The sequence below is a fragment of the Podarcis pityusensis genome, assembly GCF_964106645.2.
Source record: "Podarcis pityusensis genome assembly, chromosome: 5".
Lineage (NCBI taxonomy): Eukaryota > Metazoa > Chordata > Lepidosauria > Squamata > Lacertidae > Podarcis > Podarcis pityusensis.
The window spans coordinates 79954932-79968279 of NC_138032.1; the positions used below are offsets into that span (position 1 = coordinate 79954932).

Below are 13348 nucleotides of genomic sequence, written 5' to 3' on the forward strand. Positions count from 1 at the left end.
AGGTTAGGAGATGTTTATTTACAAAGCAAGCCACCTCTGGCCAGGGAATTGTGGGCAGAAGCTGCCATAGGAAGCTATCAGGTGAGTGGTCCATCTAGGCTAGTGTCTCTGCACTAACCAGCAGCAACTCAGAGAGGGTCTCTCCAAGCCATACCTGGAGATTGAACCTAGAAGTCTCGGCATGCAAAACAGATGCTCTACCATTGAGTTTCAACCCTACAACTAGGCTACCTCTACTGCAGGAAATGTGTACGCATAGCCCCTCAGCATCACCCCACAATTTAATGGGTTTTTTTCTTCTTTTGACTTGTTCAGGTCTGTAGAGGCATGAGGCTCACAGGGGACGCAGGCACTTTCCCTGTCAAGCATTCAGTACCTTGGACAGCTCCTGTGAAACTCCCTGGTGAGTTACCGTATTTTTTGCTCTATAAGACTCACTTTTTCCCTCCTAAAAAGTAAGGGGAAATGTGTGTGCGTCTTATGGAGCGAATGCAGGCTGTGCAACTATCCCAGAAGCCAGAACAGCAAGAGGGATTGCTGCTTTCACTGCACAGCGATTCCTCTTGCTGTTCTGGCTTCTGAGATTCAGAATATTTTTTTTCTTGTTCTCCTCCTCCAAAAACTAGGTGCGTCTTGTGGTCTGGTGCGTCTTATAAAGCGAAAAATACGGTATCTCTGCAAGGAACTAGAGACAGTGGAAGCCTTACGCTGATCAGACCTGGACTGTGGTAGAGTGTGATTCCTTTTCAAAGCTTAACAACAACCCCACATAACTTGATGGGCACTATTACTATGTAATACAGTTCATAAGTCTGTTTACATCAGTAGCTAATACCAATTCTGCAGCATTTCAGCTGCCATAAGCCACATTTGCACCACACATATAAAGCTCTCATCAGAGGTGGATTTAGGGGAGCGCAACTGGTTCAGTCACCCTGGGCACAGAGAGTTGGAGGCACCACAACTATGATGCAAAAGCAAAGGCGGCGGGGGGGGAGAGAGACCAAATTTTGGTGTTGCACATGGTGCTGCTGAAATTTGAGACCCCAAGGTCTGCCACCGCTCTCATATACCACTTTAACAGTTGCTGCTTCCTTAAAGGAATCCTGGGAATTGTAGTTTGTGTTTTTTTTTAAAAAAATGAGAATATTTCAGTTGAACAAACTAAAAGTGAAAGTGAATAAACGAAACAAAACCCTGTAATTTGTTGAGTGCCAAGTGTTGGTAGGAGACCCCTGTGCCCCTCACTGAGCCACAGTTTCCAGAGTGGTTTAATAATCAGTCCCGCTTCATGGGGAACTCTGCATATGTGGTCCTAGAGTCCCACAAAGAAAGAAGCAAATGGAAATTTAAGCATGCTGAGAATCCTCTGTTGGATATCCTTAACCCACCCCTGAACTACAATTCCCAGAGTTCACTGGGGGGAGAGAATTATTATTAAACCAGCTTTTATGCAGATAAAGTTCCAGAATTTCAGTAGACCCATCCAAACACATCAATGAACCCCAAGCTCAAAATCCATACCTGCTTTGGGAATCAGAAAGAAGTGCTGGGGTGAGGGCTTGTTTTTGATAGCAAAGAAAACATTACACGTACTGCAGCCGAGTACAAAAACTGTGATCTCTATAAAAAAAAGTTAATCATGGAAAATCCAGGCATAATTCATGTTTGTAAAAGGAGGGGGCAAAACCCGAGAGCTAATGAGAAGCAAATTGGCCAGAGCAAGTTTAGCAGTGGCATTCCCTTTTAATGTTCCAGCTGCCATCCTTTCTTAAAGCCGTGCAGCTGTATCAAATAATGACCTGCAATTTGTAATATGGGTGTTTATTATTATTTTTTTCTTTCTATGTTTCCCCCCTTAAATTAATAAGGTATCTCTTGTAATAAAACTGGTCTGCTGGGAAGGTTAGCTCAATTGCACCACCCACTGGGATGAAAGCACACAGCGTTATAAACCTCAATGCAATCAGGAAGACATTCATTCTGTGCAGAATGTCTCTCTTTACACTGTCTGTGCAGTTTGCTGCCGTCGTTCCTCTCTCCTTATCCCCACTTTGCATAAGACGCACCGCACAAAGGAAAATGTCTCAAGCCACCGTCATCTGTATTCTTCTATAGCTGCAAAAGGCAGGTTAAGACACAGCGTGAGAGGCTGCCTCCTGGATGTATTTGGATTGAGGAATGAAAAAGGAGAGCATTTCTGCTTTTATGGGAGGGTATATACCCTCCCCCCTTTTCTTCCTCACATTACAATGAAGGGCTTAAGTGATCTAACTGCAGATCATTTTTTATTTATTGGCGAGAAGGCTTCCCTTTCTGGCTTCTGTCACCTCCGATTAGTAAACACCAACGGCTCCAGGAATATGTTGTCTGTTCCGTCACCGCAACCCACAGAATCAAGCCATTTGAGAGACAGAGCGAGTGAGCTGTAGCATGGAGGGAGCAGAAGAGGGGAAGGGAAGCAGACACGGAAGTTCACCCTGTCAAACTTGGAAAACTGAAAGGACCACAAGGCATGGCTAATGAAAAATTCCTGATTACTCTACACAGGTGGGATGCTTTCATGTCAAAAAAGCTTGCCCCTCCCAATATGTCTTGCTTCCGGACCATTTTAACGCAAGTATATGTAGCATGCAGCTGTAATATTACCCTCTCCCCCCCCCCCAGAAAAAAAACCTAATGAAAGGCAAGATTTCAAGGTCACAAAGCAGGGAAGAGCTTTGAAATTAAATCCTACTGTAAGGGGAATGGTTAAAGGGCTCCTTTTTATCATCCTTGTGTTGCTCTCTGGGTTAGGGATAGGGGATTCAGTTTGCATTTAAATGCAAATTGATCTAATATGTGGATCCAAACACAGCTGCCCTTCAAAAGTCATGCTTCTCCGCATTTGGCAATGTAGTTCTCCCATGAAGTAATGTGTACAAAATGTGTTATAAAGGCCATTGCCCTTTTTCATGGAGTTTGTGTCAAAGCATGCACTGGCCAAGTGTGCATAAGCCCATCCTGCCCCATTTCTCCCTCTTCCAGGTCCAAAAGGAGCCACACATTGGCAGTTGGATGTCAATCGGACACACCTAAAATGGTTGCCACTCGTATTGCATGACCAGGCATGACAGCCCCAACTCCCAGGGAACATAGGAAAGGAAATAAAGACTCTGACAACGTTATGGAATTAAAATTAGGCCACAACTTTATTAAACTTCTGAATGTAGGAAGACCTTGGCTTAGGTCTTGACCTTGTATCCCTCCCAGCCGGGGGGAACTGGGGTTCATAGGGTAAATGGGATATGGGGGTGCTCTGTGAGACGTAATTGTAGGCAGGCAGCCCAGCCCATATCCCCACACGCAGGGTAGTTCACTGACAACCTTTCAGTCTATGGTCAGTGACACCTATTTATGTAACCCTTTAAGAGGGGGACCCTGGAATCGTCGCCACAGGGGGGTGAGTAACCACTTCAAAGCCCCCCCCCCCCCCATTATAGGGAAGAAAAGACTAAAGGATTCCACCCAAGGCCATAACCGCCAAAGTTGTGATGAATTGCTATGGGGAAGACAAAACCTGCCAATGCAGGAAAATTTCTTCCTGGTCCTTCAACAGCAACCAGTCAAAGACCACAGCAGCACCCACTAAAAAGGAAGAAAAAGTTAACCTGCAAGCAAGAACATTAACAAAGGGAGGGTGAATCTCCAGAGCCGTCTGCCTGGGATTGAACCGTCTGAAGCTGGGAGTGAACCTCTGAATAATACACTGAGAAGCAGGCCAGCCCCCTTCTACTAGCAAGTTTCCTGGGAACTGTAGCACCTCACGTGATCCCGCAAAAGGCACCCACAATATAGCGTGAGTGCTCATTAGGATAAAATGCAGATATTCATGAAAATAACAAACATGCATTGTTCTGGCGAAAATGTTTTGCAAAAAATGTGTATATTAACTAAACTGCATACAAAAATCTGTGCATTAGCAGAAACTTACACAAAAATGTGGGGGGGATTCATACTTTTTTTAAAAAAAGAAGAAAATTGTCGTGGAAATATGGAGAACTGTTCTTTAGGGTGGAAAAATAAGAAACCGAAATTGACCAATTTGCCCATCCCTTATCTCAGATACATCACAACAGAAGCCCACTCATCTTCTCAAGAGCTGCATGCACAAGCCACAGCTAATTTTTTGTACTTTTCTTTTTATATATCTTTTGCTTGGGAGGGACCATGGGAAACACTGGATCTTCCTCTCTGAGCTTTGAGAGGGAGACCTAATGTTGGATGCTGTATCTTGGCCACTGCAAAAAAATATCTGTGGCCCCTGCCCTGCTAATGTCAGAGCTCTGGTGTCAGTAAGGCAGAAAAGGGGACATGCTCAGGGCTGGCTAGGGAAAAGTTTGGATCCTAAACTAGGGCCCAAACTACGCCAGTTTGAGCTGGCATAGTTTATTTCCTTCCCATTGTGAACAATGGGATTTATAATATATATATATAGAATATGGAAAAAGAGAAAGGGACACACAAGTGCTCCTGTGCTAATAATTCTATGAAAGCCTGGCAGAGCGTTGGATGAGGTGGCTCAATGGCTTTGGTTTCCCCCACCATGCCCTTTAGGATTGCATCCATCCTCACTTTTCTATTATGAAAAACAGGTTACAGTACAGGAAGGGAGCATAAAACTGACCAGGCAAACATCAACAGGTCAACATACCACCTACAGTGATACAGTGAAGCTGCCTTTCAAATCAAGCTCTAAATAATAATAAGAGTTTTCCAAAATGACTTGTCAAATGTTATTTTTAAAGGATTTCGCCTTCTGGGGGTGGGATTGTCTTTTATGACCGCTGGGTGATGACCCCACTGGGCATGATAACCCAGTCGGGGGGGGGGGAGAGAGGCAGACTATGTTTAGGGCAGCTTTTCTAGCACCTCCCCCTTTTGGGGGTGAGCAGCGTGGATCCTAAATAGGGCTGCTCAGTCGTGGATACCAAGACCCATCTTTCAAGAGAATGAATTACTTAGGATAAGCACCAAATCAACACAACCCTCGATCCTGATCTTAATTCGCAAAGATGGCGATCAGAGAAGCCATGTTTGGTGGCAGATTTCATGTGCCCTCCTCAATCCCATGTAGTGGTATGTTGAAGCTAATCTGTAATCAACAGAATCTACGGAAGGTATGAAATGGCCCAGGCAGAATCATCACCCTGCAGTAAGCCAGCAAGATCACCAGTGTATGTCATGGGATGCAAGCCTCTGAAAAGTCTGTGTTTATTTTTTAATTATTTCGTATTTGATTGCGTCTTACCCATCAATCTCATGAGCCCTGCAGAACAATCTGGGGTAGGGAGTGTGGCAAAAATGATATACCTGCTGCTTGGAAGCTCAGACTACCTGCCAGAACAGGGGAACAATGTTTTCCACAATGCCAAGAGAGTCACATGTGTGCAATGGAATTCATAGAATCTGAGTAGCCTGCACAATGCACATTGGGGGTTGGTTTGTCCAGCCAGCTAGCACTGAAATGCTATGTATGCCAACTCAGAAGTAAACCCATTGTGTCTGATGGGTAGGTGTGTACAGGTTTGCAACCTAAATGATCTGAGGGTAAGGGAAAGCCAGATATAGGAGATAACTGACCATCAATGCCTACAAGAAGCCACAGACTGGTGTGCAAATTAATTACAAATCTTAGATTATTGCTGCTGTCCCAATTTATACATTGGATGTATTCTTACGGGTTTGAATATAATCCCTCCCTGCTTCCCTGGGGAGTGTGGGGAGCAGGAAACTAGAGTAATCTCTAAGGAGAAGTATGTTCTTTCTTCAATTAATACAGCAAGCCATTTCTACAGAACTTCGGCAAACTCCTGCCGCGCTGTTGCTCTGATCATAAACACTGAGTGACCTAATGGGGACAGGAAGTATCAGGAAATGCTGCGCAAGTTACAGATTTTAGGAGCTTATGCTGATCTCCTGGATTCTAGTATCTGGGGGGGGGGGGGAATTGCAGCGGAGTATTTCTTTTTTCTTTTTCGAGTGGTTCAGAACACTTTCAAATGAGCCAAAGAGCATTCTTCCCTGATCATATCCTGCCCCTCACTTCCCATTTTTCTCCCACCCAAATAAACAATCCATAGTATTAAATAAATATAAAAAAGGTTGCTAATCTTCTGGCAGCAGAAACACTGAAATACCAATGGAATTGCAAAAGCGATTCTTTCTGTACAAATCCCAACTTGAGCGATTATTAAATTCTGCTTACCTATCATTCCTCCTTTAGCTTCAAGGGGAAAACATTATGTTTTTAAATTCTTGGCCTGAAATCTGTTGTGTGGCATTATGGATGCTGAAGCTTACATGTTCAGCATTCTAAGTAGGAAGACAAGTCACTCACAAGCTAGCGTTAAAAACAGAAGTTGCTAGCCTTTTCTTCCCCCTCCTGTTTTGTGCAACACTTTTATCCCAAAATACATTACAGAGCCTGTGTTCTTGTTGGGGGGGGGAGTAAACACTCATAGGGTCCTGCTTTAAACATTGCATGTCTAGGCTGTTCATGCACATTGTCTCTTTCATGTTCCAAGTGGTGTGTTGTAATGCTGGAGTTAAGCTACAACTACCATCCCCTTCATGGATCACTGCCTTGCTGTGGCGAAGGGGCTTGAATAACTCAGAGAAGCTATGAGCTATGCCATGCAGGGCCACCCAAGATGGACAGGTCATAGTCGAGAGTTTTGACCAAACATGATCTACCTGGAGCAGGAACCGGCAAGCCACTCCAGTATCCCTGCCAAGAAAACTCCATGGACAAAGACAACAGGCATATAAAAGTTATGACGCTGGAAGATGAGCCCCTCAGGTCAGAAGGCGTTCAACATGCTACTGAGGAAGAGCAGAGGACAAGTACAAGTAGATTCAGAGCTGATGAAGTGGCTAGGCCAAAGCCGAAAGGTCCTCAGTTGTGGATATGCCTGGAAGCGAAAGGAAAGTCCAATGCTGTAAAGAAAAATATTGCATAGGAACCTGGAATGTAAGAACCATGAACCTTGGTAAGTTGGATGTGGTCAAAAATGAGATTGCAAGAATAAATATTGACAACAAACCATCATCTCTGCCCATTGGTCATGATGGCTGGGGCTGATGAGAGTTGGAATCCAAAAACATCCATGGGACACAACTCCTGCTTCAACATTTATAGGTCATTTCTAGCTGCCATGGAAAATTTGTGGCAGTGCCAGTGTTCTTCTGGGCCACCTTGCCTAGAATGTTTTGCTCTGAGGGAAGACCCTCTCAGAACATCATTATCAGTGGAGGCAAAACTCTTTAAAAGTAAGCAGGAGCAGCAATGGGGTGGTGGCAGTACCATATATTGCGCCCATTCTGCTCTCTTCAGTGCCGGCCTTCCCAGAGAAAGCCCACCTTCCTGACATCAAAGACCATTTTCTTTTCGCCAGGCCTTTCAAACCTGACCTGTTTTCATCCTTGTCTTCTCCATGTGTTTTCAAGCTGCATTATTTTTTATTGCTACCTTTTATTTTATTGCTAATCATTCTTAATTCGCCTTATTATGGTGTTATAAGCTGCCCCAATAACTTTTTAAATTATATGACAGGAGTAAATAAATAGAGCAAAATCCCTAAACAAAACCCACCTTTTCCATGAAAAGTCTGACTTAATGATTAGTCCTTACCCCCATGGTGCAATCCTCTGCATGTTTACTCATAAGTAAATCCAAGTGACTTTGGTTGGCTTGCTCCCAAGCATTGTGAAACTGCATTCATTTGTATTCCCCCCCTTGTCCCCCCTTTTCATGAAAGCTCCTCAGGGCAGAGACTTCTTCCCCACCCACCAAAACCACGCTAATATATTTCAGTGTAGAGTCCAAATACCCATTGCTCCATGGTAAGGTCTATACTAGTCATTTGCAAACTGTCTGGCTTCAGGAAATCCTTTCTATCTCAACTTATCTGCTGTGGAATACCTGCCAGGAACCCCCTGCTTGTTGCAGAGGACTCTGGGGAACATTCTAGCAGCATGGTTCATACAGCGAGCATTGCCCAAACCCATGCTACAGTGAACAACGGCAAGGGAAGATTGACAGCGGTGGCCCACCTATCCTTGCCTACCATTCTGATCTTCTCATTGAGGAAGCCTATGGAACACAGATTGAAAGCCGTTCCTCTGTGTATTACATGCTTTGATTCCAAGGTTTTACCAGCAACCAAGTCTAGGATAATTTACTGCTTAGCAATGTTTTCATGGTGTACCTCCACAATTTCCCAACTCACTAACCACAAAATTAACCAGAGGTCTGTTGAGCATTATTAGTCTATAGGTATCATTCTGAATGATTACTCATATTGAATGGGTGCTTAGCCAGGTGTAAGAAACAAAATCTAAGGGGCTGCAGCATGCTAAAGCAGAGAACTGCCACTTTTTATATTAATTCAACACCAGGGATTTTATACACACACCATTTCCCATCTGTATTAAACACTAACATTATCCGCTAGGTTATACATTTCTAACCACCACCACCACCACCCCAGTTAATTTTAAGAATATGAGATACCATTTTCAGCTCAGTTCTCTGGGAATACATTTTCCTGTTCACTACAGGAAAACAATTAATGAGATTCAAGGAATTTATCTATGCACTCACAGAGAAGCCAAATTAACTGTATCTCTAATAATTCATTCTGCTTTTTTTTTTAATTGACTGAAGCTGTATCAACAGACTAGACCACTTTTTTGCCAATACTCATATAAGCAGCACTAAAGCAGAGAATTACATCTGATTTACCGCCTCATGCTAGGCATATCTCCAAGGTGGCAAATTCTGGAGCGATTCACCACTGGTAAGCATGCAAAGAGGTGGTGTAATTCGCACTAGATGCTATAACGGGTTTCATGTCATGCTTCTAACACATGAGATCTTCAAAAGAAATAACTTTCTGGAGATGTAACACTGCCAATTGCTTAATATGGTTCAACAATGATCTTTCCAATACCTCTCACAGAGCATAAATTCTCTGCAGTAGATCATTATGTCAGCACTTAGTTAGAACTAAACTGGGTTACTACTTAGTCAGGGTTTGAAACCATATCCAAATTTATGAGATTTCATATTCCAGGAGGGATGGCATAATCCCATGACCCATTTTCTGGTTTAGGAACATAGGAACCAAGTCAGAGCATCTAGATCAAGGGAAGTAATAGTGCCACTGTATTCTGCTCTGGTCAGACCTCACCTGGAGTACTGTGTCCAGTTCTGGGCACCACAGTTCAAGAAGGACACTGACAAACTGGAACGTGTCCAGAGGAGGGCAACCAAAATGGTCAAAGGGCTGGAAACGATGCCTTATGAGGCTAAGGGAGCTGGGCATGTTTAGCCTGGAGAAGAGGAGGTTAAGGGGTGATATGATAGCCATGTTCAAATATATAAAAGGATGTCACATAGAGGAGGGAGAAAGGTTGTTTTCTGCTGCTCCAGAGAAGCGGACACGGAGCAATGGATCCAAACTACAAGAAAGAAGATTCCACCTAAACATTAGGAAGAACTTCCTGACAGTAAGAGCTGTTCGACAGTGGAATTTGCTGCCAAGGAGTGTGGTGGAGTCTCCTTCTTTGGAGGTCTTTAAGCAGAGGCTTGACAACCATATGTCAGGAGTGCTCTGATGGTGTTTCCTGCTTGGCAGGGGGTTGGACTCGATGGCCCTTGTGGTCTCTTCCAACTCTATGATTCTATGATTCTATGATTCACTTGTCAATTTAGTGTGATCTTCTACACCAGTGATGACCAAACTTGGCCCTCCAGCTGTTTTGGGACTACAACTCCCATCACCCCTAGCTAACAGGACCTGTGGTCAGGGATGATGGGAATTGTAGTCCCAAAACAGCTGGAGGGCCAAGTTTAGCAATCACTGTTCTACACCAACTGAAACTTCTCAGAGTTTCAGCTAGAAGACTTTCCCATCCCTACCTGACAATGCCAGGAATCAAGCCACATAATGCATATTCTCTACCACTGAGCTACAACCCCTCCTGTTAGCAGTGATTAAGCAATCAAGAGTTGAATTTTCACCATCTCCTGTGTCCTGAACCTCTGGCCTACCTGGCAGCAAGTCAGTATGTTAAGTCCCCAGTCCAGGATCAATCCATGTGTCCAAAGTCCATACAGAAACAGAATCTCACAAGCTGAGGGCCATCAACATGGGCAGTTCAACAGAAACAGAACCTTTGCTCTGCTGCCCTTCTGTACTTTGCATGCCTGTTACAGCATCTGGGCCTGATGAGACATGTGACCCTCACCTGTTCTAAACCTATTCCACCTGAGTTATCACACACCTCCTCCCAGAGCTAGCGAGCCCCGCCTGGCCAGTTAGGGAGCTGGGCTGTGGGCCCTTGCTTGCCTCAGACTCCTAGAGTACCCCACCCTCTGCTCCCTAAACCGCAGAGCCCACAAGTAAAGTAGGAGGTAGTAGTTGCTAGCATTTTATTTATTTATGTGAGATTTCTTTTTTTCATTCATGCTAATCAAGCCTGAGGATGCTGATTTTGAAAGCTTTTTGTGCAAGTACAACTTTCTCAATTCCATCGTCATTTTATTCTTTCTGGTTAGTTACCACTGCAATATTTTATCTATTTTTTATGGCAAATTACCGTTTGGGGTGAATATGCTTTCTTACAAACAGCCCAGAGAAGTAAAAAAATATAACAATAATGGGATTGCTTAACAAGACTTCCAAGCAACATGAATCAATCTTTGCTTGGAACTGATGAGCCTTGTCAATTAAAAATAAAAAGGATTTTGCACCAAAATTACCATTTTTAATGTAATTGTTTAATTGCAATAAATCATGATTTTTAGTGGGAAATGGTTCAATGTTCTTTATCCTTCAGGTTTGTGAGTCTGAATTAATTAAGCAAAACCGTAAATGCTGATTAATCCCTTCATGGTTCACAGGAATATCAGACCAGGCTTGGGAACCTCAGACCCACAGGTCAGATGCCGCCCTCCAGGCCTCTCTCTCTGTGGCTTTTGGGAATCCCTGCAGGCCAAATTTCTTCCTCAGCCTCTCCCCCTCTTTTCAGGCCACACCTATATCCTTAGCAGTTGTCATTGAGGAAACAGCCATCAAAAACCAAGCACCTTCAGCTAAGCCTGGAAAGCATCAGATGACCATCCATGCTCATTAGTAAGCAATTGACTTGAACAGAAGACAGCTGTCTTTTCACTTGACGCCACAAGATAGCATTTATGTTACAATAGGTGATCAGAGTAGCATTAGACCAGATTGTGCATGAGCTCAAATGGCACGAAGGTTACATCTGATTTAGTCCACAGAGGTTGAGGTCAATAACTGCCTGTGTTCCACTGCGAGACACTTTTCACTTCATGGGAAACCAAAGGTGGAAGCAGTTTATTCCTTCCTAATGAAGACTCATTTCCCAAAAAGGGGTTTTAATCTCTTTTGTGATGTTTAGACATAAGGAAAGCAAGAAACACCCCAGGCACATTTTCATAGAACTCAATTAAAATCAAGTTCATTTGTGCAAGAGGAGTCCCTGTAACTTAATCATTAATAAAACCCAAGATCCCACATGTATTAGACCTGTGTTTCGCTTGGGTCTGAGGGATTGCTACTGACTAAAATGTTTGATGCGATATGGATTTGCAAGTATCATATATGCCTTTGTGCTGTATATCAATGCCATGATATTGATAATAAGGGATTTGCTGGCTATTTACCACTGACATTTTCAGAAGCTGCTTTGTAATCCACAATGATCTCCCCCTGTATTACATTCCTTTTTGTAAACTAGGCTTCCAGGGTTTTACAAAGAAAGGCACAGTATTGTACAACCTGACATTTGGATGCTTTCTCAAGAGATATTAAGAACTTAACATCTTTATTCCACACTTCTGCCAGAGTAGATTAAAAACTATAGAAGGACATTATTTATTAGAGTCTAGTTAATCTCCAAAAGTTCATGAGTTCATTTATTCACAAAACCATACAGATGCTTCTTGGAAACTTCTCCAAAAACTACAAGCCTCTTGAATCTAGCAAAATTGCTATAAAGACCTACAGAAGAAGCAGGTATTCAGCTGACATTTTCTGCTTTTACCGTTTCTTGTTCGGTCATAAATGCATCTTGAACAACACAACCAAAAGTGTTTGATTGAACTTGAGCAAATTCAATGGATGGCATCCCACAGCTGCCGAGTTTTCAAATTGAAAATAGAGATTTCACTGGGTAGAAAATGACTAAATTACGTAAAAACTCACCTACTTTTCATCCAGATCATTGTCACTGTTTCCTATGGCTACTGCTATGACACCATTTCTCCCTGGCTGCTGTTGATGCTTTGTCCTTCCTGACTCTGCCACATGAACCCATATTCCAATCAGGATTCACATAGTGAATGTGATGACCTCATGGTGAACTGTATCCAGTCAGATTTGGGCTACATTATGATGTCATTGAGAGCAACAGGGTGGCAACGGAGAGACAATATTGTTGTTTTTATCAGTCACATAGGCAAGTCCAATTAGCTAAAAAAAAGGGGGGGTAAAAAATTAAAGCATTTCTTGATAATGGCAATAATTTTCATGAGCAACTTCATCCAGGCCCTGCTTGTATTGAATCAGTGCAGCCTAATTTAAATTTTCCATGCTTCCTCTCATAGTTTTCTTTTGCTCATGAAATGTTAAAATGGAATGGAGGGAGAGAATGGTGTGGGAATTAAAACTTAAAGAGAGAGTTTGATTTGAAGGATACATGAATATAATATTCTTGGCCCGATCTCATTTTTATTGCTAACACACTTCTACCTGTCTATTAGCCCATTAGCAATATTAAAAGCTTACAAAAAAAAACCTATTCAATGCAACATTTAAATGGCCTTGGAAGACATCGAGAATGTGTTGAATTTAGATGTTTGAAGAGAACCAGAGCATCTTAGGAGTTGGATTTAATTCATAAGAGCATCAGTGCTGGATCAAACCAAAGTTTCATCCAGTCCGACAAGATTCCCTGTGTATTGGCAATGCAGTTTTTACACCAGAACTAGACTGGACACAAAGGTGATTTGAAAATTATCGTATTGGCCATTGCCCTGTTTGCATCGCTATGACGGCCTTATAGTGTTCAATGCACAATCACATACCACCACCATAAGTATATGGGGTGGGCAGTACAATTCAGATGAGAACATGGAACTATATCTCTCCAACCTCAGATTACACACACTTAAGAGCTCATAAGGGAGAAATTTAGTGACAGGAAACAAGGAGAAAGGGCACTTTGCACAAAGCAGTATGTCTCCACAACAGCATTGGGAATCTAAACACATTGTTAG

The 13348-nt window shown here is 42.9% G+C and overlaps 2 long non-coding RNA genes across 2 annotated transcripts; one reads left to right on the forward strand and one right to left on the reverse strand.

Annotated features, from left to right (window-relative positions):
• Positions 1–2: 2 nt before the first annotated feature.
• On the forward strand, positions 3–4704 carry LOC308476985. The gene is made up of 4 exons (XR_013986313.1): positions 3–81; positions 316–403; positions 2307–2550; positions 4635–4704. It is a non-coding gene; the product is annotated as an uncharacterized lncRNA (long non-coding RNA).
• Positions 3165–13162, reverse strand: LOC308476968. Its single transcript, XR_013986294.1, has 2 exons — positions 12276–13162; positions 3165–6953 (listed from the first exon to the last, which is right to left on the reverse strand). It is a non-coding gene; the product is annotated as an uncharacterized lncRNA (long non-coding RNA).
• Between the last annotated feature and the right edge of the window lie 186 nt (positions 13163–13348).